This window comes from Perognathus longimembris, chromosome 12, assembly GCF_023159225.1.
Source record: "Perognathus longimembris pacificus isolate PPM17 chromosome 12, ASM2315922v1, whole genome shotgun sequence".
NCBI classification, from domain to species: Eukaryota; Metazoa; Chordata; class Mammalia; order Rodentia; family Heteromyidae; genus Perognathus; species Perognathus longimembris.
Genome location: NC_063172.1, coordinates 34,664,331 through 34,691,926, shown reverse-complemented (window position 1 = coordinate 34,691,926; position 27,596 = coordinate 34,664,331).

Below are 27,596 nucleotides of genomic sequence, written 5' to 3'. Positions count from 1 at the left end.
ATAATGGACCAGATCTTTAGCTGAACTATTATATGTGATGATGCTTCTCATTATTGAAAGTTTAAAAATAATGTCTCATCCTTATATGCTACCTAGATCTGCAATGATGCTAAGATAGTCACTAAATAGTTTTAGGTTCAAAATTATGTGGGCATTTAAAAAATATCTTTACAGAATTCATTTGAATATTTCATTAGTAAAAGCTTGAAAGTACACAATATATTTACTTCTTTTCTAAAACCACAGGTAAAAGTGAAACAATTGTGTGATACTTTGAAGAAGCAAAGGGATAAAAAAGACTTGGATAATCTAATAAGAGTTCTATAACCATTCACAGTCTCTTCTCAACTTTGCTTTTGCCCTGATACTTGCATCCACATCATGTTTCCATTAGGCACTAAAAACTAAAAATAAAATAATTATGTCACAACTATGCAATCCAATCCAAGAAATCTTGTATTCTTATTACAGTAATACTTTCATGTATAAATATTTCAAGAATAAAGATTATTTTGGGCCTCTCTGGCTCACTAAAGCTCAACAACTCAAAGTATAATATTTACAAAAAAGAAAAGTAACATCTTGGACCAGTATTCACAGAGCTGTCTTCTAGATAAGGCATTAAGGATGGGAAAACTCCAGCTTCACCTCCACCCTCCTGGAAACGAAACGAAGAAAAGCTCCGCTGCCAATTCTGTTTCATCTTGATCACCGTCCAATCCTAGCCCAGTAAGCTTTATTTCACACCCCATTTAGAGCATGCTTGGAGGAGCACCCAAAGATTTCGAAGTAGGCTCAAAGCTTATCTCAACTCTCCAGACATGAGCAGTGTGAAAAATGAGACTTTTTAAAAAAAAAATAACGTTTCCTGTTCTTCCTGCTTCTGGTCAAGCCAAACATTCCACAGAGACTGTTGTTCTCCTGGAATGTTGGCACTTCCTCTGTGAGGCCCAGCCAGCATCTACATTCAGAGAGAGACGGCAAAATTGAAACCGATTGAAAAGTCTCAAATCAGGATCACACACACAAAAACACACACACCTACACACACACACACACACACATAGACACACACATAGATACACACAATATTATGGAAGCACAGCTAACAGGCTAGAACACAGCGTGGGAGCTGAATTTTCACAATGACACCGTTGAAGTCCAGCCAACCCCTCAAAGCTCATTCTCAACAGGGTTCTTAATGTCAGAATGTACAAAACATCCACAGAGATCCACAGCTAGTGACTTCCCATTCAGTCCAATCAATGGGCAAGAAATTGTCGAAAAGTATTCTTTATAAGGAAGGACTTTGCCTTCATGCATAAACAAGGGAGGTAAGAAGAATCAAAAGTGCAAATATATTACATCTACTACATTTTATAAACAGATAATGGAATAGAAAATAAAACCAGAAAAAATTTCTGGAACAACAGAGTGTTTCAAAGATATTCTCAATCACAAGTAAGTATAGCATATAAATACAATTTTAGACATAACTAAAATGTAGTAAGTAAAATTACTGCCACTGTACTATTTATTACTCAAAGGGTATAAGATCTGACGAATATAAAAGAATTTTCCATTGTTTTTCAAGATACTCAACACATTTTTTCTTGGTCTTCAGTAATTGCCTGGAGAGGGTATTTTTATTGGATAAATAAGGAGTTTTATTTTCCTGAATATTCAAATTCAGATGGTTAGAACTGGACTATTATCATATCAAAATAATGTTTCCATAAGACTCTAAGTAAATAACATCAAATTACCAAAGAGCAAAGTTGTACTCTTTCAGAAGCCCACAACGAACATGATCAGGACTAAGGGAGTAGGGTGTATTTTAGTGTTAGGCAGGAGACATGATAACTACACTCAGGCACACAAATTAGTCCTCAGATGATGTCCTTATTTTCTGTGTAGCCTCAGGGAAGTTACTTAACCTCTCTCTGTTCCTCAGCTTTCTATTAATCAAATTAGTATAATCATGCGTATCCCATAGATCTGAGTGCAACATGAGTCAGAGAACATATGCATACCTTTATGTATGTACACACACCTTAGAAACAAGTAGATGTACTGGTTAATCTCTGGGCATGCCATACGATCAAAAGAAGCTGGTTTAGATCCCCTTTTCATCCTTTTTGTTCCTATAAGGGCTAAAATTGAAGAAAAAGGGTCATAACTTTCATAGCTACTAGAATTCCTTTCGAGTTAGGAGCTGGGAAGTATATTCACTGGAAATGGCTTGGAAATGGAGAAAAGGTGACTTTCTCACTGATTTGAAGACCACATTCTTGATAGTTGTGGCACAGAAAGGTAGAAAAGATGAGGGAAGGTTTGATGTTTGATGTGGAATGTAGACAAAGTAGGCAGTTAAAATTGCGGCTGCTTCTGGCTATTAGGTAGCCCATTCAAAGTTTATTCCCTAGGAAAGTTGTTTTTCTTTCAAACTTTATTACTTCCTCCATTTTCATAGCCGCATCTGGTTAAGATCAGAGATTTCATGACTGATGGTGCCTGGGGAGATGCCACCTCTGCTGGCACCTCCTCAGGCACCATCAGTGGTACCCCAGCAGGTACGACTGTCACTGGTATCCTCAATGAGTGCCCTTTCCAGAAGCACCCTGAATTCCATTGATGAAACAGGGATAATACTATAAGCAACACTTACGACAGTCATCAGCAGTTATGGATAGATGTAGAGGAATGAATCATCATGTCTGACTGTCAGATATCATAACCATCGATGTAAGAAGATATAAAATGATTATCCATCAGAAATATATTGGTGTTGATGGCTCATGCCTGTGATCTTAGCTACTCTGCAGGCTAAGATGTGAGGATTGTGGTACAAAGCCAACCCTGGCAGAAAAACTCATGAGACTCTTATCTCCAATTAACTATTTTAAAGCCAGAAGTAGAGCGGTGTCTCAAGTGTTAGAATGCTAGCTACTTTGAGCACAAAAACTCAGGTACTACACTAAGGCCTTGAGTTCAAGCCCCCAAACCAGCATATATATATATATACATATATATATATATATGTATATATATATATACATATATATATATGTACACACACACACACACACACACACACACACACACACACTGTCATCTTCCAAGAAATGCTAAGAACAGTGTATATTTTCCAAAAATGCCCATCATAGTTAGGCTCGCAAGTTGGGATCACATACCCAGATGTAAGGCTTATGTTCTTAGACAAGTAATAATGATATGCTTATCTCCACATCAATGTTAAACTCTTGGCTTGTCAACAGGTAGTAGCAGGGGCAGGCATGACCCTCTTCACTGAGGACCACTTTAACATATGGGTTAAACTGGCATTTCACCAGCCAGGAGAATCATGGAATCATCTACTCCCTAAGCTGATTCACATGCCAGTGATTTAGGATTCACTGCCCAGGATTCTTTCCCTCGGCTTCTAAGTGCCAATAGGAACCTTGAAAACCATGGCCCACTATGCTTGGGACAGCCACATAAGTCTTTTCTCGCTTCATCTAGTTATTTTTCTATTTCTTTCTTGTTAAGCTGTACACCAGCAAATACACATTCATTTCCCATAACATATACTTAAATTTTGGCTTTATTTTTCAACTTTAGTCAAGATTCGCTTTTATTATGACTCTTTCATTCTACGTGGTTTAACAGTATACCAGCTTCTCCTGGATCATAGATCTTAAGTCCTCACTCGGTCTGCTTTCTGGTACTACAGAGAACATTCCCCCCAAAGAAAGTGAGTCAATAAATGCCATTGACAAAATCCTGGTCTCTGAGATACACATAGTACAGCACAAATGCCATCTCCCAATTGGACACTATTTGCCTATTGTGCATTATATTAATTTTGTTGCTCTACATTTCATTTACAACTGTGCTCCAGGGAGGAAATTAATATAGTTAGACATGAAAATGAATGTTGGATATAAAAATGGAGCTCAAGCTGACAAAAATACCACAACAGGTCTGTTCAGTTGTGTGGAACCCACATTTATGGAATACTTACAGAGCAGATATTGACCCAGGTGCTTCTTATCCATGATGTAGTGTTTAATTCTTTCAGAATCACTGAGCAATGAGTACTAGTCTCTGATCATATCCAAAAGGAAACTGAGGTTCAAACAGAATATATTTTTGTACAGGTTTCCACAGCACTAAGTAACAGAACAGGGCTTCAAATTTAGAAGGAATACTGTGAGCCCCATAAGAGTCCTTGGCTGTTGAGCCATGTACCTCCTTTGTACTTATTGGCATGTGAACCTGATGTCCTTTTTATATAGGGATATCAAAACTCAGAGCCATGGAATTTATTAACTTCCACATCTGCCTAACCCCTTGCTATCAAGAGGAAAAATAAAATGAAAATGAAAATGACAAAGGTCCTGCCCTTTGGAACACCATAATCAACAGAGGGTGGGTGAGAAGTACTGATACAGGAATGGAGACCCAGACGAAGCCAATTCCACCACAGGATTGGTCCGCATGGAATATCCAGACTCCCTAAGGAATAAACTCTCCAATTTCTGAGAGAGTTCAGGTAGAGTGGAGTTAGATAACTCTCATTTGATTTTGCATGTGTTGTGCTGGTATTGGAGCTTGAACTCAGTACCGGCTTGCAGTCCCTTAGGCTTTTTGGCTCAAGATTGGCACTCTAGCCCCGGAGCCACAGCTCCACTTCCATTTTTGTTTGTCTGCTTGTTTTAGAGGGTGGTTAATTGGAGATAAGAGTCTCATGACTTTATCCTACAGGGCTGACTTCTAATCTTCATCCTTAGATCTTTGCACCCTGAGTAGCTAGGATAACAGATGTAAGCCACCAGAACCCAGCTTCAATCATCTCATTTAAACGAAGAACATCCTCCCAGACCTTGGCCTGCTTTTCATCCAAATGTTCATCCAGTACCACATGTTATCTTGAATCAGTGTGAAGCAAGGCTTTTCATCAGCTGTCAGATTAGTGAGTCCTTTGGTTCCCTGGAATATTTTCTTTAGTTGTTATGTCACTCTTTGCTATATCATTGTGTGTGTGTGTGTGTGTGTGTGTGTGTGTATGTGTGTGTGTTTGCAATGGAGCCAGGCAGACTGTCCTGATGCATGCAGCACTGAAAGGGTGATTCAGACATCTATTTCAAAATAGCTGCCATTTTTATTACATTTCAAAGTAAAATGAAATTAGGAGTGGATGAGTTGTATGCTACTTTTCACAGTCCTTAAGAAAAGTCATTTCTTCATATTTCAAAGCTGAGATGGCAGTCAACTAGTATAGATTGCTGACCTGACTTTTTTCTGTTCAATTTATTAAATAACAACATTCTGGATAAGGAAAAAAGTTGTGTAATATATAAGGCTCTGCATAAAATGGATAAAATATATTTAGACTATGTCTGAAAGCCAAGGGAGGAAAAGTAAGAGAATGTGCTAGAGAGCCTTCCATTATGAGTGCATGACAATCTGAATTAATGTGAAATTATATTATTAGCAAGTGACAACACACAATGGCTGTAAGATATAAAAGTGAGAGTAGTTTCCAAAATTTTTGTTATTTTTTCTTTTACACAGGCAGACAGATTATTAATATTGCACACACATACATGGTATTCTTTTTGTAATAGAAATTTTAGTTCTATGTAGATTTAAGAATTTAAAGTATCACTTTCTGTCACCTCAGGAGAATTTCCATGTTCAGAAATGCATTATTCATTGATAGTTTATTACTCATAGAGAAAAGTATCACTAAAGAAACAATGCTCGACCATCCAGTCTTGAGGTCAAACTCTGCTGAGGAAAAAAATCAATCCAGAACCTTGTTGATCAAAAAAATACTATACAAAATAAAAATCTATCAACTTTTTCTCTTTTTGGTAGATGTCACCCTGGGCATTATAAATCATGAACATGTACTATATAATTATATTGTCCATAGATTTATGCAACTCCATTGCATATTTCATTACTTTTTTTCTTGGTCTACTTATTAAAACTACATTTTACATTTCTAATAGTGCCATTCAAATTGTACCAAATATGAAACACTGCTACATAGGCCTCGGGAAATGATGCCTGAGCAATTTAACCTGATTCACTGCAGGACAGGAGAATTTCCTTCTTATGGTAATGAGTTGTGGATGGAGGATGGGGCTGCCTTTTCACATGTGATTTCTTCACCGACAGTCCTCTCCAAATCTCAAGCCCCTGTCAGCCTGAGCATGGGAATCTTGGATACACTACCACTGCCTCTCACCAATCTCTCATCCCAGGGAAGGCAGTGGTTAAGGAGTGTGTGTGTGTGTGTGTGTGTGCGTGTGTGTGTGTTGGGAGTGGGGGTGCAGCTTGTTGGTTTACAGGAAATTCCGAACACCCCTGGGATGCTTTTCAGAATCCAAACAGAGTTCAAAACATAAACATTCCGCATCATGTGTTGTTTCCATACATCATTTGCCTCTTAAAAAGGAAAAAAAAAAAGAAGACTGGAAAAAAAAATTAATGTGTGACTACAGTGACGGAAAATGGGTGCCAACAGCTCTCTGGATGGCTTTTTATCTCATTCCCTTAGTGAAAACAGTTAACTAGGCACTGGTGAGAAATTCTGTAACTGCACAACACAAAGCTGGAGCCAGCGCCAAGTGTGGCATGCCAGATGTGTGAATCCATCCAGGAGGACGGCATCAGCAGCTCCAGCAGCTCGCCATAGCCATTAATCTAGAGACCTCTGGGAGTTCCTGAGGAACGCTGTAAAACCCGGGCCCTGCCAAGCCTGCATCAGATAAAGCCATCAATGCATTGTAAAAAAGACACAAAACCTATTTCATGGGCCGCACTGATCAAGCAATTACAATCATTGACTACATTAAGCAAAGAAACAGCAGGGTGCCCTATAAAATTGACTGCCAACTTGAATAATCAATAGACTCCATGTAGAGTAAATTAAATAACTGAAAAAAAAAACTATTTGGAAAAGCTGAAGTTAAAAAGCCAATCAGTAATCCCTCATCCATGGCAAAACAACCCTGCTTTCCAAAAGATCTTTTGGGTGGCTTGAATTCTTATCTCTGAGAAAAATCTTGGCACAGTGTTCTTGGTAGTGGAGAAAATGTGTCCTCCTCTTTTATATGTCTTTCCTGTCGCTGTGGGTGTCATTTGAATGTGGTCAATACTCAGTCGTGTTCTTCCTGTCATCTGTAGCTGAGTGAACACTCAGGGCAGAGAGGTTGTGATGGGAAGAGAACATTCTGAGAAGCATCAGGGTTTGGTAGTGTTTAACCTGAGGCTGAGAGGCACAGCAGGGCTTTTCTTATATATTTAGAATAATTCAGAATTGGGATATTTTTACTGTTACATAAAACCAAGTCACACATACAAGCTATATATGCACATCAAAGCCCATTTGGGGTGGTTGGTGACTATATATTGTCACCCCATACCTGGGTAGAAGTTGTCAGAAGATAGATCAATTGCAGTCCAGTTTCACAACTCCTCCCTAAGCTGTTTCCCCTCTTTTTGTGCAACTGCAAAGTACTAAAACATACTCCAAGAAAAACAAACATTAACTTATATCTTATGCTCTTATACCATGGAAAATTTCCAGTATTTTATAAGGAACTATCTGTTTATCTATGCACATGCACATTCATCTGGGCTAGAGAGAACACCCATTTCCTCAGCAGTTTCTCTCCTGCATTATCAGAATAATCCAAGAGAAAAACTGATGGAAATGTGAAAATAATTTTTCCTCACAAATAAGTACACATACAGAAAGCCATTTTGTGTGTGGGTCTTTGTGATTAAAATGTAATGATAATACTTCCCGATCTCAGAAGCTAGCCTCATCAGTAAACATAACATTGAAAGTGTATCAGTGTTTATGTGTACTTAGTGATGATATTTTTCTACCCAAAGAGAAAAAAAGTTCAAAAAGCATTATTGCAGACAATACAATTTTCTTTGTAGTCAAGTCTGTTTCTGAGAACAATATGTAACAGTAATAGTATGAAGACACCCACGGCCCTGATGAATGCATCATTAAGCAGACATTATTGCTGCTCCCGGTGAATGGAAGATCACCCTGATATTATGAATGATTTGCATACTAACGAAAATAATATTGAAGTGTATTTGAATTAACTCTTAATATCATGTAAGTTCTTTTGGGCCAGGCTAGAGACTAAATATTAGCATGAGTTCAGAACTAATTATCAGTAGTTAGTCCTTCTGAACCTAGGCCTCTAGAAAATGAGTAGTATTTGTTATTATTTTTAACTCATTGATGTGTTTTATAGAGCCACCTACTGTGGAATAACAATAAATTAAGTGTCAATAAACAGCTTGTTTAAACAATACTTGGCTTCTTTCCCTATTTTAAAAAAATCTAATAGGGACAAACCCCTCTGGAAGGTTGTATTTAATAAGCAAACTTTATTTTTTAAAAAAATGTACTCAGAAAGGAAGAAGTGAGCTAAAAATGATTATGTGTCACAATAAAATTCTCACCTTGCAAGCTGATGAGATGATAATGTAGCCCAGAAAAACAGAAAGAGCCATGTGCTGCTGAGCCCCTGATAAAATGGCTTATTGTAACCTATTGTATTTACTTCTTACTACATTCTGAACTCAAATAGATCTTGATTGTTGAGAGCCTGGATATTTAAAAACTTTAAGATCATCAATTACATTACACATAATTTCCACATCTGCCTTCCCCATTGTAATTCTGAGAGGATGGGGTAGAAACAGAATTATGAGAGTCTTCCTGCAACTTGATTACTGGGAGAGGCTGTTAACAATGTGCACTTGAAATGGTGTTAAGACATTAACTGCAATTTTCAGTTTGTTTGTTTTTGGTTGTGGAGCTTGAACTCAGATCCTGGGCACTGCACCTGAGCTCTTTTTCTCAAGACCAGTGCTCTACCACTTGAAGCCACATATCCACTTCCTGTTTTTGAGTGGTTACTTGGAGATAAGAGTCTCATTAGGACTGAGGGATTTCCTGCCTGGGCTGGCTTCAAACCATGGTCCTCAGATCTCAGCCTCCTGAAAATCTAGGATTACAGGCATAAGCCACCAGTGCCTGGCACAATTTTCAGTTTTATGAAACTCCTCCTACACAGATAGATTTTGGTAATAATTGAAACAAAATAGAAAGAGATCTGTGGAATCATGAGGGTGAAAGAGAAGGTCACCCTAAACCCAGAACCCTAGAGGGCTGCAAGGAGAGTTTCTCTGTGAAAATACTCTGTTTTACTTTCTTGTGGAGAATATTAGCTTTGTGGGACCTAATATGCATTTGACTTAAACAAAATAATAATTAAAATGGCCATTATGTAATTAAACAGCAGTTTGGTTATGTTTATTCTGGGTAGAAGCAGGCTAGGGGGAGTAGGGACTCAGAGAGTTCCTGCTGTCAATATGTTGCCAAAGCAGCTCAGTGTTCACAGAAAAAACTTGTTTTCTAATTCCTGATGGAGGGAAGAACTTGGAGCTAATTTCCACAGGCTTCTGAAAGCCAGTGGAATTTTCACCATCCAGGTGCCCTGACAGTAACAGTGTAGAATAATAACAGGCTCTCTTTTAATAAAGCCACTCAAAACCATACACATGTGAATGTTTATTCTATCTCCTTGGATCCCACCAGACCCAAGGAATGAGATGAGGTACAGACAGACCATCATGTAGGTCTAATGTGTGTGCTAAAATTGTATAGCTGGTTTGGTTGTGGAGATGATTTCTAACATACAGGATAAAAACCACACACACACACACACACACACACACACACACACACACACACACACACACACACTTACAAGAGACCCATATAGGAAGGAGGTGAGGAGAAGACTGAGAGAGTATTTCTCTCCTTACGACTGCTCCTGGAGACAAACATAGTCTCTGTAATTTCACTGGTTTAGTAATGTTTCTCAATGGATAAAGCACTTTTATTTTTATTGTAGGTTAGAGAGTCAGTCCAGAGATCATCATGTAATTGAATCTGTGATCTCATCCATTATTCTTAGACTCAAAGGAATGATGTGTTGCTTCTTGATAATTCATACTAAAATTAGAATAATTTACTGTTCATTGGCCAAAGGGTTTATTCAGCAATTAATCTGTATGTATCTTAAAGTAATTAAGCTGATACAGAAATTAGGCCAAAGAATACTTATTTTTCACTAAATGCATTTGCTGTAAAGAAAGAAAATTTTTCCATTTGGGTGAAATCAGCTTCCTCTTTCTCTGAGAGGTGAGGTGGGGCAACAAGAAAAAATAATCTATATTACCTCATTTAGAGGTTCAACTGTTTACTCATCCCATGAAAGTGTTTAACTGTTCAGAAAAGGAAAAAAAGTGCATAGTGTTCTCTCTGGTTTTCCCTTATAGTAGAGTTTTAAATCTTTATTGTTCTTCTGTCAGTCCTAGGGCTTGATCTCAGGGCCTGGGCACTGTCCCTGAGCTCTCTTGCTGAAGGCGAGCACCCTGCCACTCTATTACTTTGCCATAGAGCCACTTCTGGTTTTGTGGTAGTTCATTGGACATAAGGGCATTTCAGACTTTCCTGCCCAGGCTGGTTTTAAATCACAATCCCCAGATCTCAGTTTCCAGAGTAGTTAGGATTACACGTATGAGGCACCTCTAAATCTATTTCTGCATACAGTGATTATTTCAACTGACCACAAACAAAAGTAAAATTCACCTTGGTAGGAACTATATTAATTTTTTTTCTAGCACAGAAAAGAAATGAAGAACTAGGAAGAAATGAAAGTGCATGAATTAATCACTAGCATGGACTATATTTTTTCAAAAAAGAATGCAAGGCATATGTGTCACTGCAATGCTAAACCAGAACTGGATAGTTTAGGTAGAAAAGTCTTCTAGGTTCCAAGCATTGGAACAATGCAAATTTATTTGGAAAAATTCCAAATTTATTTTATATATTTATCACTGACACAAATATAGCTTTAACTAATTGCAAATAATTGGTTGATTGAGCATTCATCATTCACTTTGGCCTAAAACCTGTTTGAAAACTTATAAAGGGAGGAGAGAGAGAAGACAGTGAGAGAAAGGCAGACTGAGAGAAAGACACACAGAGAGGCAGAGACAGAGAGAAATGAACAGGTCTTTGAGAATGCCATCCAATGTTATTTAAAAATATTTCCACATTGATGCCTACCATTTTAAATATACAAATGGTGTTGTGTTTCTGGTAATAAAAATTTAGCAAGCAGCATCAGGGTCACAATTTTTCAAACATGACCGAAAAGCATTTTAATGGAAATCTATCTCCATCACCTCTCTGTTCTTGAATTATAATTCTCATCATCTAACAGACTGCCTTTTCCTTATCCACTTTTAATACTAAATAATGTGCTGTTTCTCTACAGTTTCAGGGAAACTCTGGTTTCTTGTTGTGGCTGGCACAGCTCTTCATTCTTCTACTTTGTTCCCCTTTCAAGAATGGATGGAAGTGATCAACCTGATCTCTCATCTTTAACAACAACAACAACAACAACAACAAAAGGTTGATTTTCTTTGGAGTCAGATTGATTTCTCCAAATAGCATTACTAACACCATAAGTTGTACATTTTGTTAATGTACTCTGTACACACTAATTTTACTTAATAACTGAACTGATTAAGATTTTGTCTGGATAGACATGGCCCCACACCCTCCAGGATCAAAATCATGGCACTTTATAGAAGCCAATTCAGGAGATGAGAAACTGATTTTCCCAGGGTGGGTTCTGATGGGAAAAGCACAGACTTCTGAGTCAAACAGATTTGGGTTGAAATATGTTTCATTCACTTTCTCTCATTGTTGATATCTTGGGACCTCAATGGCCTCTGAATAAATGAGGATAATGTCCATTTATCTGGGTTGTTTTAAGGATTAGAGGTAATGTGAGCCCAGCATGGTTAAAAACAGAGCTTAACATGTAATGGAGAGTGGAAGAATATTTTTTTCTTAGAAAATGTGGAATCATGATGCAAACACAGGAAAAACCAACAGCTATGAAGAAACACTTCTACCTATCACACATGAAATATGCTTCTTGCCCACTAACAACAGATTTAAGTCCACCATAAATCACTTCTCAGAGATCACTCACTCACCACACAGCATCAGCAGTTTCTAACCCCAAAGCCTGCTCTGCGTTTAGCCGCCAACAACAGGAAGGTGAAAGACCACAATTGACTTTGTGCCCCCAGAGCACCCACACTTCCATAGCAATGTGAATTCCGCGTCAGCTTTCCCCACCTGCTTCCAAACACTGTGAAATGATGTCTTCCATCAAGACATTCATTTTTTTGTGTGTATTTTATTTGGTTTAGTTTGTTCTTCCACTTCCTCCCTTTTATTTCTGAGATTAGAAATGAATAAATTCTAAATAAAATAATTCCATACAAGATTTAGTAGCACTTAGTTCTTGTACTAAGTATTTTTCTTTACAAAATGCAGCAGAGACATAATTATATGAATATTCTGATACAGAAATACTTCTTACCCTATCAATATTCTTATTAAGAATAATAATAAAGCAGCATGTCATGCGACTATGCTGTCATGGATTTTTTTTATTCTGTGTATTTTTATCTTCTCCACCCTGGATTCTTTACATATGGCATGCTGAGTGTGACATTATTTCTGCTCTGCTAAAAGACAGTGTCAAATAAAATTAGTTCTCTCAAGTCTATGCCATAACAATGTCTATAGAAGTGTATTATAGTCTTTATTTAATATATTAACTCTATTTGTGCATACTTGTCTTTATAAATCATAATGAAAACCCTAATGCACTTTGGAACCCAGCAGCATATTCAATGAAGATTTTAAAAGGCTCTATTTGAAGTGTAGCTTCTCTTAAATAAAAGGACATATAGCCATGCTCAGAAAAAAAAAATTTAACTTGAGGAAAATAGCAAGTTTATTGCTGGGATAAAAAGTTATTTGCTATTCTGGATTTAGGGCATTTGGGATAAAGTAATTGATTTATATCCATATCTACACCCTGCTGTGTGTGTGCTTTTGTTCATGTATGTTAGAGTTGTCCATTTAAAAGAAAGAATATCTATGAGTGAGAATGAAATGTGTTGTCTTTATAAGAATTAAGCTGCGTATACTCTTTACAAGAGGGACAATGAGTTTCCTAGTCAAAGGGAAAGGTTCTAGATGAGTAGTTAAAGTGAATATTGGACCTACCCAAGTACTCAAAGCAGCTGGACTTGAAGACACTTGCAATGAGCCCAGGAGGATAAAGCTTCATTTTTCCATAAGTATGTGAGCAAGTAAGTGATGCAATGGGATAAACAGAACTATGCTGTGAACAAACACAGACCCCAGCATATGGCATCCCTTTCTAACTCAGACATAACTAGCTAATGAAGAATAGGAGTGAGTCACCTCAGATTTCTGTTCTTGGCTCTGTCTTACCATACCCATGGGGACTGAAAGAGACATTATGCAACCCTCTTTCCATTTCCAGTTTGATGCCATATTTTTCTAATTCTAAGATAAGCAAAACAATATCCCATATAGCTGAAGCTTTGGTTTCTTAGAACTTCATCTAAAACTCTAGCTGTTCAGCCAGATTGCACAATGAATCAGTTGCTAAGAAGGAGTTCAACATCAAATCCAAGCAAGTAGTCTCAGGGCTTCTTAGATGCCTTTGTCCATCTCTACACAGTTTACTTTTAAAGGGAGATGGAATAATTTGGGGAGAAAACTCTTTAGGAAATTTTGACAAAAAATAGTCTTTAATTTCTGTAGAATGACCATATAATTTTATTTCCTTTCCACTGTTGCACCTTAAGCTGACATTCTGAGATGTCATCCCTTGCATTTGGAAGAAATCTCTTCATGACCTGTGATACCAGAAACAGAATGAAGGCCTTGAATTGAAGTCTTAGTTCTCTCACTTTGCTACTTTGTGATCCTGGTTCACCATTTAATCTCTATGAGCTTATGGTCATTGTAGAACATTCTAATTATAAGGATTCAATAATATTTTTTGTCAAAATTTCCTAACATATACATGTAAGTTAATTAATAGCATCTCCTCACTGCCATTTGTTTTATGAGTTGCTTTAATCTTTTGTTTATGATGATAATTAGCAAGAAAAATTAGGAACCGAAATCCAGTAGGAGTATGATTATTTATTCTTTGGTTAGAAAAGGTGTCATAAGCAAATGCATTTACACTGTGGAACATAAAATTTTTATTAAAAAATTTAAAAGGTATAATCCTACAAAAAACAGACTACAGCAGAGGAGACAAAATTGTAGCTGAGTAATTGACACATATATGTAAGACAGAGGACAGATGTATAATAATTATCTTAGGCAATCAAGAAAGCGGAATCCAAGGGCATCAGAAAGTGATATTTCTGAGCAGCAAAATGAGTGAAGTAAAAGAAAGCATGCAAAACCCCTGGGATTGAAGCACTGGGTTTCTTCACTGGAAAATGAGAGTAAGAGGTAGGGGTAACAATAGGAAGGTACCTATCTATGTAAAAAGTCCTTTAGTTCCCAGGTCATGCTTGTACTGTCTGAGCTATATCTCCAGTAATGATTCTTGAGACAAAGGACAAAGGGTAAAGCAACACAACAGTGAAATTCACAAGATACTATGTTGGAAATTAACTGTACAACTTGAGTGGGGGTCTTGAGGGGAGGGAAAGTGGGAGAAAAATGAGTGAGGGGGTAACAAGTTTGAAAACAAATGTACTTACTACCTTATGTATTTAACTGTAACCCCTCTGTACATCACCTTGACAACAAAATTATATTAAAAGAGAAAAAGATGGTGCATGCAATTGAAGTGCCAGAGTGGAAGTAACTTTGCTCAGAGATAAAAAGAATACATGGTTTCCTCCTAGGTGGAAACTAAATTTACCTTATAAACATGTAAGTATATATGCTAGGTGGTAAGCAAGTATATAAAAATGTATTAAGTGAAATATGGTGGATTCACGAGAGAACTCAAATAATGTAATTCCTTAGAAAGACAAAGTTTAGCAAAATAAAACAGCGTGAATGGGTACTTGAAGAGGCTTGAGTAGGATCAATGGAAAAGGAGTAGAGGAATTAAAGAGAAGAGGGAAACGATGTAGTAAAGAATTCTATGCACATCTTACAAAATTAAGAATGAGAAAAGGAGTAGGTAGGGGAGGAATGGGTGAGAATGTTGAAAGAGGAGAGATTGATCAAGATGTAGCACATTCACAATCTGCTTTGTTATATGGCAACTCCTTATTACCTTAAAAATAACAAAATAAAGCTAGATAAAAGTAAATACACTGAACAGTGAAATCACAAATATTTGCTCCTAGAACATAGGCATTCAACCCTAAAATTCCAAAGACAAGCTTGAAATATTCCTTTCTGGAGAAATTACTATGAAAAATAAAGTTACACACACAAAAAGAATATATGCTGAGTGCCAGTGGCTCACACATATAATCTTGACTACTTAGCAGGCTGAGATCTAAGAATCATGGTTCAAAGCCAGGCCAGGTAAGTTTGAGAGGCTCTTATCTTCAATTAACTAGCAATTAACAAGTGGAGATGTGGCTCAAGTTGTAGACCAACACCAAGAGTTCAACTCCCAGAATAGGCACACACACACACACACACACACACACACACACACAAAAAAAAATCTTGTAACAAACAAGTAGATTTATAAACACTGTGCTCACACATAGACCTTTCAAATCGTCTTTTTTAGTTACTTGGTATTATGAACAATTAACCCAAATCAACAGACACTAGTGGAATAATTCTAACAGGAAAAGGTTTAAATTATAAAAACAAATAAAGCTAGCTTGTATGAAAGAGAGACATGCAAGAACCAAAACATAATGTAAAAATCTGCAGTTATAGTATTAAGGAATTTTGGATAGATATTCATGAAGCATGAAAGACAACACAAAACAAACACAAAAATTTGCCTCAAGGCAGCATGATCAAGGATATGAATTACAATTCAGGAACCTGCAGAAATACATGAGGAACAAATAAAAGCTTTAGGTTGAAACAAAAACTTTAATTAATGGAAGAAAAACTAGACCAAATAGCAGTGAAATGATGAATTAGGAGGAAAGGACACAAAACTATAAAGGGTCATTATTATGAAATAAGAGAAAAAAATTGAAAACTATCAAATTAAAATAGACCATTAAATGACTAGTATATTGTATGAATGTACACATAAGCCACTGTAGAGGAAAAACGAAAAAAATACAGTAAAAAAAGAAATCTATGATGTTACATTCCGAGGATCAGAAATAGGGAAGGCACAGGTCACCACAGAAAAATCGGAAGCTGGAAGAGCACTAGTCTTCAAACTGTAAACAAAAAGAATTTTCAACCTAGTTATCTCTTTACCCTAGCAAACTATGGATCAGTGAGGTTAAGTTGGATGGAGGTATCTTTATGTAGCCTCCTGTGTATTCTTTGCTAGAGAAGGCTGTATTTAATATATTTTGATCATTCATCATAGCTGTGACCAAAGGTTTTAAGAGAACAACTTAAAGGAAGAATGATTTATTTTGTCTCAGTCTATCCCAGGGTTTACTTCAAAGTCCCAGATACTGGACAAAAGATCATGGTGGAGGGAATCTCATGGCAGAGGAACTACTTCTTCTCATAAGAAGTAGTCAGTAAGGATGAGACTGCAAACAAGGTATCACCTTGAAAAACATTCCTTTATTTACTTACTTCCTCCAAATTGCTCTCATTTCCTGAAGTTTCCAGAACCTCTAAGACTAGTATTAACAGCTAAAGAACAAGCATTGGATATATGAGCCTGTTGATGTTTTAACAAGCAGAGCAGAAGAGCAGATAATGGGAACAAGGAAATAAATAATATAGCAATCATATATACATTGCTATTGAGCTGTTGTGCTCCTCTGCTAGGACTATCCTAGACAAGTACTAATTTTTTCCAGTGAGTGAAACCATATAGTTTATGTTTTTTTGGATACAGCTTACTTCACTTAGTATGATTTTTTTCCAAGTCTCTCCATTTCCTCAGGAATGGGGCTAAGTCATTCCTTCTAGTAGGTGTATAGAATTCCACTGTGTATATGTACCACATTTTCTTGATCCATTCATCTACTGAGGGCATCTGGGTTGGTTCTATATTTTAGTGATCGTAAATTGTGCTGCGATAAACATAGTTGTGCTGGTAGATTTAATGTGATCTTCCTTGTAATTCTTTGGGTCAATGCCCAAAAGTAGGGTTGCTGGGTCATAGGGGAGCTCTATGTTTACCGTTTAGCAATGTACACATGATCATGCAAGATGAGCCTAGTGAAATGAACTACAAGATTTGGAAATAAGTGGTTTATCTTTGATGTTGTCATTTCCAATGTACCCTATGAAATTATGCCTTTTTCTTTTGTCTTTCTTCCCCACGCTTTTACCCCTGTTGTCTCTGTAACTGACTTTGGTACACTGGGTATTGTATGGACATTTATTACAACTAGGGAAGGGGAACACTAAAATGGAGAGATGAAGGGTAAAAGGCAAACCAATGCAACAGCAATGCTTACAAGACAATATGCTGTAAACATCAACTGCACATCTCAGAGGAGGGAGGGAGGGAACCAGGAGGGGGAAAGGTGAGAGAAAAACAAAGGAGGAGGTAAAAAGTTTGATAACAAATGTACTCACTGCCTTATGTATGTAACTGTAACCCCTCTGTAGAGTACTTTGACAATAAAAAAATAAAAGTAATAAAGTAAGAACCTTCTTTTTTCTTCCCTCACAAATGACAGAGAAAAAAGGAGGACACAGCAACTCAGGATACCTGAACTTTCCTGGATGAACTAGGACAAGTTTTCCAAGATACAAAAGCAAAATGTAGGGTTCCAGGAGGAATGTCACAAAAATACAAATACAAATACAAATACAAATAAATATATAAATACCACAAAGCAGATAGTTAAACCATAGGAACGATCCAGTTAAGTATGTGATGGTGAAGGCAATGTGGAAAATAATCTCCAAAAGCCCTAAAGACAAACAGTTGCCCTGGAAATGAAATACAAGCATCTCTCTATGACCCTTGGTTGTGATAATGGTTGTTTACATTTACTGGTATTTAAAATATTTATTAAAATATTGCAATGATAATCAACCTTTTTGGGAAAATATGGGAGGTAAGTTTTTTTTCTAAATGTGGAAGGTATATGTTGAGAAAAGACCTACATCTTTATTATTCTTAAGAAGTCAACAGTAAATGTTTAAGATCATCATATCATTAAGTAGTGGAATAAGCATATTAGTAGAAATAAAATTTCAAAAAGCATTATAGGCTGAGAATAACTTTCTGTGCAATAAGCAGAGGTGGTATGAGGCAGAGAATCCTTTGGTTCTTCTTATTATTTGTAATTGTTGGTAATTTTCGCAACCCAATTCAAATCTAGGTAAATTCTCAGGGAGGTAGACATCCTGGTATCAACAAGGTCCTATCTCAAGCTCATTCTTTTTGTCAACACCTCAGAAGTTGGAAAAGTTGTCACAGTAACCTCCTTGAAGAAAAAGTGAGGGGAAATTAAAGTTCTTGGGATCACTCTCAAATAATAGATCCTGCATATTACAATTTCTAGCCTCTAAATTTCTAAGAGGACAATTATGGAAAATATTCTGGATGCTTCTGAAGAGATGATGCTGGAAATGAACTTCCAGTCCCACTCTTGCTGCCCACATTAGCTATCTGTATGTATTGACCCAGGCTTCCTCCTGTCTCCTTTTCTCTCTCACTCCCCCTACTCTTTATCTCGGAATGCCCTCCATGATGAACAGCCTCCATTCACACCCTTTTCACAGATTATTGCAAAAGGATACAATGAACCTTAAAAAAAAGGCACACATTCAGGCACATTGTCAGTAGTTATATTTTACATATCTTTTAAAGAAGAAAAACGAAAGATCTTTTTGACCTTATAGTAGCTTGGAACTTGTAGCCACAGACTAACATGTCATTTGAAAATCTGTTTAAAATCAGAAGTGAATATCATTTGCTTTTGATGATAAAGACATTGATGTTGAATATTCTGGTGAGTAAAGTTGAAATAATTTTCCATAAAATGTTAGAAAGGAGATTAACATTATATCATAATTGCTTAATTAGTGCAATATTCAGCATAATTCGTGATTTACATACATAATGCTACATTATTAAATTAAACATGATTTAATATACCAAAATATATGGTGTTTGAAATGTGCACAGCTGAACCAAACAGCAGAAAGTCACTACATTAAACTGAAAATATCCTTCACAATATTTCTACCTAGCTCTAAACAACCATGTCAGAATAAACCAATGTAGGATATGGAAGTGAACTAACTAGACTGAGGAGAGAAAGCAATGCAGAAACAGCACAACTAAATGACTTATTCCCTGAATTGCCTGGTAAGGGCCAATTGGCAAGCCAAAAATTGGCAACTTTATCAACATCAACCTGAGATTACCACTTAAAAATGATTTGGAATTGTTGAATGCTAGATATAGGTGTGTGTTTCATATGTTTGTGTTGACATTACAATTCTTTCCTACAGAATCCCTAGAAACACATCTCTTTGCTAGCTATAAAATTCATTGTCTGCTGCTACTGCTGAATATCCTTTCTTCAAATTCTTTCAACTCTACCCATCCAGAACTAATGGTATTGAAGAAACTGAACCATTTCCAAGGGTTTTTCTCTTTTCATTCGGTGTTGCTTTTTCATCCCAGTTCTCAAGCTAAATGGCTCTTTTGGGGGTGGGTGGGTGGAGGGAGACAAGATTTTGCTATGCTGTCCAGTCTAGCCTTGTGTTAGAAATCTTCCTGACTCGGCTTCCTGAGTGCTGGTATTACAGGCATATACCACCATGCCCAGGCTCAATTGCCTTTAATTGAAGGTTCTCATAATAATCTTATCACCATAAAATGAAATGTTTAAAAGGATATGTATGTTAAGTACTTTGACATAATCACTGCATTACTTAGCATACACATATAACATTACATATATTTCATAAATGTATACAATTACAAACTGTCAATATTAAATGTAAAATTTTGGAAGTTATTATACCTTAAAATGAACCCACTGCCTATTAATATCACCAGTGACACTTTTAATCCCTATCCGCTATTGGCCACTATTTTCCCTTCATATGATTTTGATTTCATTTTTTGAGGAGGAATGTACCAGCTGTCTGAGCTCAGGGTTTTTCACTTAGTTCTGTTCGAATTTGATGTTTATTTCTTACTCAGAGGCCATTTGAGAGAGAATATAGAGTACTGACTGAGTGTTGATTTCTACACTGTGATGGCATCCTTGCTCTGTCTGATACTTGCAAGTATGAACCTACACAGATCACTTATCGTCTTTAACACTTCATCTTCTCATCTGTAAATGGGTTATCTACTTGCAAAATTGTGAGGACTAAATATATATTAATGTTTATTAAGCACTTGTAGGTTTTATGAAGTGTGGAGGACATTAAAATTCTTCAGATATAATCTTTATTATTAGGAACATTTGTGAAAAACTCTGGGTTCTTGAATTTTTAGTATGCTCAAAATAAACTAGGAACATATCTTCCCTTGTTTTATTTACATTATATTTGTATATATTATGCTAATAAAATGTTTCATTTTGATATGGCCATACATATATAAAATGTTATCATTCTGAAATTTATGCCTTCTAATATTTCCTTCATTCTCCGCCTCCTTATTAAAAAAAAGTATAATCAGGTTTCAATGTTCTATTTTTATCTGGGTGTGTGAAGTATTTTGACAAAATTCATTGTCTTTCTCTGTCTCTTTAACCTGCTCCCATCCTGTTAATACCCACTACCAAACAAAATCATTTTATATTTTTGTCATTCAATTTTAAGACCTCAATTCCACATATGAGAAAGAGTAGGTGACAGGTACCCTTCAGAATGTAGCTTATGTAGAATAATATGATGGTCTCTAGTTTCCTCTTCCTGCATAAATGAAATAATTTTTATTGTTTATTAGGGAATGGTACTCCATCATGTTTATATATTTCTTTATCCACTTATTGGTTGATGAGCACTTGGGTTGATTCCATACTTTGTATTGGGAGTATTATTGCTATACACATGGGTGTGCAAGCACCTCATCTGTATATTGATTTATATTCCCTTGGCTATATGGTGAGGAATGGTGTAACCAGAAAAGGTAAAAACCACTAATCTTTAGATAATGGGAAACCACTGAAGTAAAGTGGGATGCTTTCATAGTACCTTGTAAAGCCATTGAAAATAGAATGTAGACAAACATCTGTTTACTGTGCAAATGTGTGATGTGTCTTGAAATGTAAAGTGAGCTAAGCTTCATTCACTAGATAGTGGGGGGAGAGGCAAGTCTCTTGATATGCACACACTTCAGCCTTGCAACATTCCATCAAAGGTAGCAGTTGGGAGCTGTGAGTCCAGCAGAGTGTTCACTTCTGAATTTCTTCTCTGTTATTTGAAGCTTCTTTGAATTAGTCATATGTAGCATATTTTGAAAAATATCATAAAAAACAATACAGAATGTATTTCTTAAGCTTGTGGCTGAAGTTACTTTTCCTCTTTATTCTTGAGCTAATAGCTGAATATCATCCACATCAGTCCTATAAACTAGAAACCTGCCTCTTTATTTTTATTCTCAGCTTGCTCCCTACAGGCTGTCACTCCATTCCCTCTGTCTCAGTAATTTATCTCTTTTCTCTCCCTCTCAATGATTCCTCCAACTGTGGGCTTATTTTAAACCTTCAGCACTTGGTACTGGGTAGGCAAAACCCTTCTCAAAGTATTTTCCTTTAACCAATCTCTTCCCACTGTATTCCATCCCTTCATATCTCTTTCCCTCAAAGTCAAATTCAATTGATTCTTTTTGGTTGATTCCTATTGCTTAAAAAGTTTAAGTATCTTAGTATGTTATATCTTTCTCTTCATTAGCAGTTGCAATTTTAACCTCATACCCTGCTCTCCAAGAATCCTTGCTATTCTCAATGAAAGTCCTAGAAAGTGGGACTCATTAGATTAAGGCAGGACATTGCACATGCTTGTGTAGCACAGGCCTGATTCCTTAGTGACCAGAAGCACCTTTGTTGTCCTTCCACATATTGCCCTAGTTTCCCTGCTCCAAGAAATTTTGCTTTGTTTTTCCAGCCATCACTGATCCCGGAGTAATTGAGTTCTTATATACCATGACAATTTCATTTTACAACGAACAGGAAGCCAAATTTGGCCTATATTTTTCACATCTTCATTTGATTAAAAATAGTTTTGAGGGCTGGGGATATGGCCTAGTGGCAAGAGTGCTTGCCTCCTATACATGAGGCCCTGGGTTCAATTCCCCAGCACCACATATACAGAAAATGGCCAGAAGTGGCGCTGTGGCTCAGTGGCAGAGTGCTAGCCTTGAGCAAAAAGAAGCCAGGGACAGTGCTCAGGCCCTGAGTCCAAGCCTCAGGACTGGCAAAAAAAAAGAAAAAATGTTTTGAATGCCTGCATTATATTATTCCACAGGCACTTTACAGAACAGTATGGATAAAGCCATGTGTGAGATACACGTGCCATCTAATAGTGGGGCTGAAATGCTGGGGAAGAGAGGATAAAAGAAAGGCAAATGGCAACCTGCAATGTGTACAATCGCATCACATGGGTCAAGAGAGAAAGACCACAGTGTGGCTTTGAGAGGCTACTTGACATGGAATGTTGAGGGTGGACCTCAGGGTAGTTGAAACCTGAAGAGGAGATCAAGATAATGATTTAGAGCGGGAAGAGAGAAAGAATCCATGCTTACGGACTAGAAAGCATGTTTGGTTCTGAGAAAAGAAGGGTCAATGTGGCAACAGCAACTTTGAAAGGTGGAAGACAAGACAAGATGCAGGGCTGGGAGAAAGGGCTCAGCTTTGTTAGGTCATAGAAAGATTGGAATTTCCTTTTATGAGTAATGTAAACATTTTTAGAAATTTAAGTGTTTTATTTGCATTCTGTGTGTGAGAGAGTATTTTTGTGCGTGTGTGTGTGTGTGTGTGTGTGTGTGTACACACTGTAGTGTGCCTGTTCTGAGGCTTGAACTCAGGGCCTGAGTGCTGTCCCTGAGGTGTTTGTTTGTTTGTTTACTCAAGGCTGGCACTCTACTATTTGAGCTACAGCTCTACTTCTGGCTTTTTGTTGATTAATTGGAGTTAAGCTTCATGGACTTTCCTGCCTGGGGCTGGGGCTGACTTTGAACCATGATCTTCAGATCTCAGCCTTCTGAGTAGCTAGGATTACAAGCATGAGCCCTTCAATTAAACTAGCTCCGCCTTATTTTAATTTTTAAAATTTAAAGTCTTCCCTCCTGCCTCCCTCCCTCTCTCCTCCTCCTCTTCCTTCTCCTTATGTACCACTTTCTTCATCTTCCTCTTCCTCCTCCTCCTCCCTCTCCTCAACCTCCTCCTCTTTCTCTTTCTCTCCTTATCTGCATCTCTGTCTCTCTCTCTTGCACACCTCTCTTTCCTTCCCCTCTCTTTCTCCCTCTCTTTCCCTCCCCATCTCTTTACTGGTATAAGAGTTTGAACTCTAGGCTCTGAACTTGAGCCACATCTCCAGCCAAACCACTTGCTGGTTATTTTGAAGATGGAATCTGAGCCTCCCTCTTCTTCCCAGGCTGGCTTTGAACCACAGTCTTCTGGATCTCAGCCTCCTGAGTAGCCTTGATTATACATGTGAGTTACAACACATTACTTTACTCTAGCTCTGTTTACGAGGCTGGTCTTACATTTTGGAGCCCATAGGCTCCTGTGTTAGGAGCTTGGTTCTCAGCAGGTATTACTGTAGGAAGGCTATGGAATCTTTAGACAGTGGGACCTTGGAAAGGATATTAGGTCATTGGACTATCTGACATTGGAGAATGGGTCCCTGAACCCTTCCGGTCTCTCTCGGCTTCTGCCCACTATGAAGTCCACCTGAACTTTCCAATACACACTGTCTGCCATCATATTTTCCCTTGCTGCTGGTCTAAAATGTGTAGGGCCAACTAACCATGGTGTGAAACCTCTGAAATGATGGGTCCAAACAAACCTTCCTCCATCAAGTCAAACGTCTCAGGTATTTTCTCACAGTGACAGAAAGGTGAATAAGACAAAAGGATTAGCAAGGCCATGATTACATCAAACAAAAGAAAAAGGCTTCTAGTAGCCCTGTTGAGACAGAAGGACACCTTGCAGGAGACAGTCTTAAGGAGGAAGGGAAACCTTCATGGATTGGGACTCCTGAAAAAGAAATAGCAAAATCTGCTGACAGACCAAAAAGGAGAAGACTCCTCGTTTTTGGTGTCAGCTGCTGACCCATGGATTTGTTACTCCTGAAGGAAGATGAGGCTATATTATACAACGAACTGTTCTTCTCAGTGCTCTCACTGCAACTCATGTGAAACAACAATCTTTTTTTTTTTTTGGGCCAGTCCTGGGGCTTGAACTCAGGGCCTGAGCACTGTCCCTGGCTTCTTTTTGCTCAAGGCTAGCACTCGGCCACTAGAGCCACAGCGCCACTTCTGGCCGTTTTCTGTATATGTGGTGCTGGGGAATTGAACCCAGGGCTTCATGTATAAGAAGCAAGCACTCTTGCCACTAGGCCATATTCCCAGCCCGGAACAACAATCTTGACCTCACTGGGGCTATGTGATTGGGGTCTGACGCAGACAGCAAGTCTCAGGCGCTTCTGGTATGACTTCACCCATTGTGGCTCTGTTCTCATCACTGTTTCCTCAGAATCCAGCAGGAAGGTGGCAGATACCAGATGTACTGGATTGTTTTCTAAGTTAATGCATCCATAAGTAAGTCAATTCATTATAAATTCATTATAAATAAATAAATAAATAAATTCATCATAGTTTATTTCACAGTGAAGGCTAGACTGTTCACAATTACAGTTCCTAAGCTTATCTATCTTCAAATTAAAGATTTAATTCAGATCTCAGTAAAGAAGAGGAACTCAACTGCTTGTATCCAAATGACATAGATATCATTATTGATGAGTTGTGACTAAATAGATCATAAAATGAAGATTTCACATTTTGACACCTGGTTGGATTACTTCCATTTGTGCTTTCAAATGTATTTTCTCACTTCCATATTTATTAGCCTAATGAACAAGCTAAAGAAGTTATTATCATTATAATGTTCTTCTTGTTTTCATGGGCCATCAGAGCTAGAGAAGGCTAATCATAGCACAACAATATTGCTAGGTAGAGAAAACCATGAGTGGAAGTCATATTTTTTGCCTGACGTTCTCCTCTGCTCTCTTCAGATTTCAAGGCTATGCAAAGGCATTGAGCAGTATGACTCTCTGAACGACTTAAAAACCAAACAAACTTGGTATTATATATTTGTGGAATTTCATTATTTTGTTTAGGTCCTCTTCACTTCCTTAATTTGAATAAACGAGTTATTTTTAAAAGTCTCACTTTAAATATTATTCTGTCTCTCAACAGAAAAGAAACCATTATGTTTATTGCCCAAAGAGATTTAACTAAACAGGTGGGTGCCAGTGGCTCCAAACTGTAATCCAAATTCTCATGAGATTGAGTTATAAAGATCAAGGTTAGAATCCTAGTGGGCCATGGAAATTTCTGAGTCTCTTTTCTCTAATTAGCCAGCAAAAAGCTAGACAGAGTTATAGCTCAAGGGGCAGATCACCAATCTTAGGTGAAAAAACTAAGGGACAGCTCCCAGGCCCTGAGTCCAAGCCCCAGTACCATTACACGCGTGCACACACAAAAGAAGCAAGCAAGCAAACAAGCAAGCAAGAAAGAAGCTAAACAGTTTATTTTATCCCTTTTGGACTCTGGATCTCTTTCATGCCTTTCCATTTTTTCCACTTTTTTTTTCAATAAATCCTTTAGTGGGTGGTTTCTTAGAGTGACAGTGTTGAACTACTTGGGCAGATGATACTAGATCATTAGAAAACAAACATATTTGCACATCCATAATCACTGTTAACTAGGCTTTCTTTTTCTTTTCTTTTCTTTTCTTTCTTTCTTTTTTTTTTTTTGCCAGTCCTGGGGCTTGGACTCAGGGCCTGAGCACTGTCCCTGATTTTTTTGCTCAAGGCTAGCACTCTACCACTTGGCCACAGTGCCACTTCTGGCTTTTTCTATATATGTGGTGCTGAGGAATCAAACCCAGGGCTTCATGTATGCGAGGCAAGCACTCTACCACTAGGCCACATTCCCAGCCCTAGGTTTTCTTTTTGAGAGTCACCAGCAAGGGCAGACAGTCGTGTAACACCACCAAAAAAGGAGAGCAATTATGTTAGTGCCCACATCAGCAGGACAAACCCTTAGACAAGAGAGTTCATGAGGCTGAATTTATTTCTAATCTTTCTGTTCTATAGGTCACAGATTTAGTTTTCAACCTTATCCTGCTTTGCTTTCTTCATCTTAACTCCTCTGATATTGTTTATTAAAGGAACTCTCAGGTGTCTGCTTGTCACCTTCCAAGAGAATAGATGCCTTTCAGAAAGGATGACATGCACATAAATATCCAAACAAAGCACATTTCTCCTTTTGGGAGGAATAATTATGCTAATCATTAGCAATCATGAATGTACATCCTATAAGTCAAAAATGAAATACCAGTGTTGGAAGAGGTTTTGCCAAGAGACCATAGGACAGCACATTCATTTTCAATGAATGAGTTAGGTCACATCCTTTTCCAATGAGAAAGGAGGTAGAGATGCTACCAAGTCTTGATGAGATTTTAGCAGTGCAGATCATGACCTGATGCAATGTAAAGTCAATCTTCACAATTCACTGTGGTCTGATTTTACTTGTCCTCAAGGATAGTCATTAGCCTGAGCTCACACTATTGGAATTTGGCTTTAAGGATAGGGCAAAGTTTCCCCTCTGTAATTGCTTCCATCTGCTACAGGAACACATGTGTTCCTGCTATAAAATTTTCGAAAACTCTTCAAACTCCACATGCTTTCTTTGCTGGGGCTTTGCTGTACCAGTGTTTCACCTGCATTCCGTCTGGGTGGGAATCTGTCTTGCAGCTGCTCTCTGTTTCCAGGGTGGGGTTGGCTGGGGGAAGTACAACATTTGCTGTAAGACTCCAGTGGCAAATTGGATGCAGACACTTGCCTCAGGCAGCGAAAATTGTAGTCATATGTGTTACATCATACACCCAACTTATGTCTCAACTCATTCCAATGAATTTTTCTTTCATCCATTCCATTTATTCACTTTGACATGACACAAATAATACATCAATCTACTTTTTTAATAAAAAGTTTCCATTGGAGTAGAAAAAAATTCCCTTGGGTACATTTTTTTTTCTCTTTCCATCCCATGTAATAAATGGGACAATTTTCAGGGAGCTAGAATTTCTTCTCCTTAAAACAATTTTATTTTATATTCTACTTATGAGTACATACTCAAAGAGCTCAAAAATCTTTCCAAATACAGAAATCAAAGTAAAATAACTTTACAAAGATGATCTAAACACTCTTTGAGAAGAAAAACTATATGGGAATCAATTTGTCAGGTAGAGGACTGTTACTTAATTGGTAAGTCTAA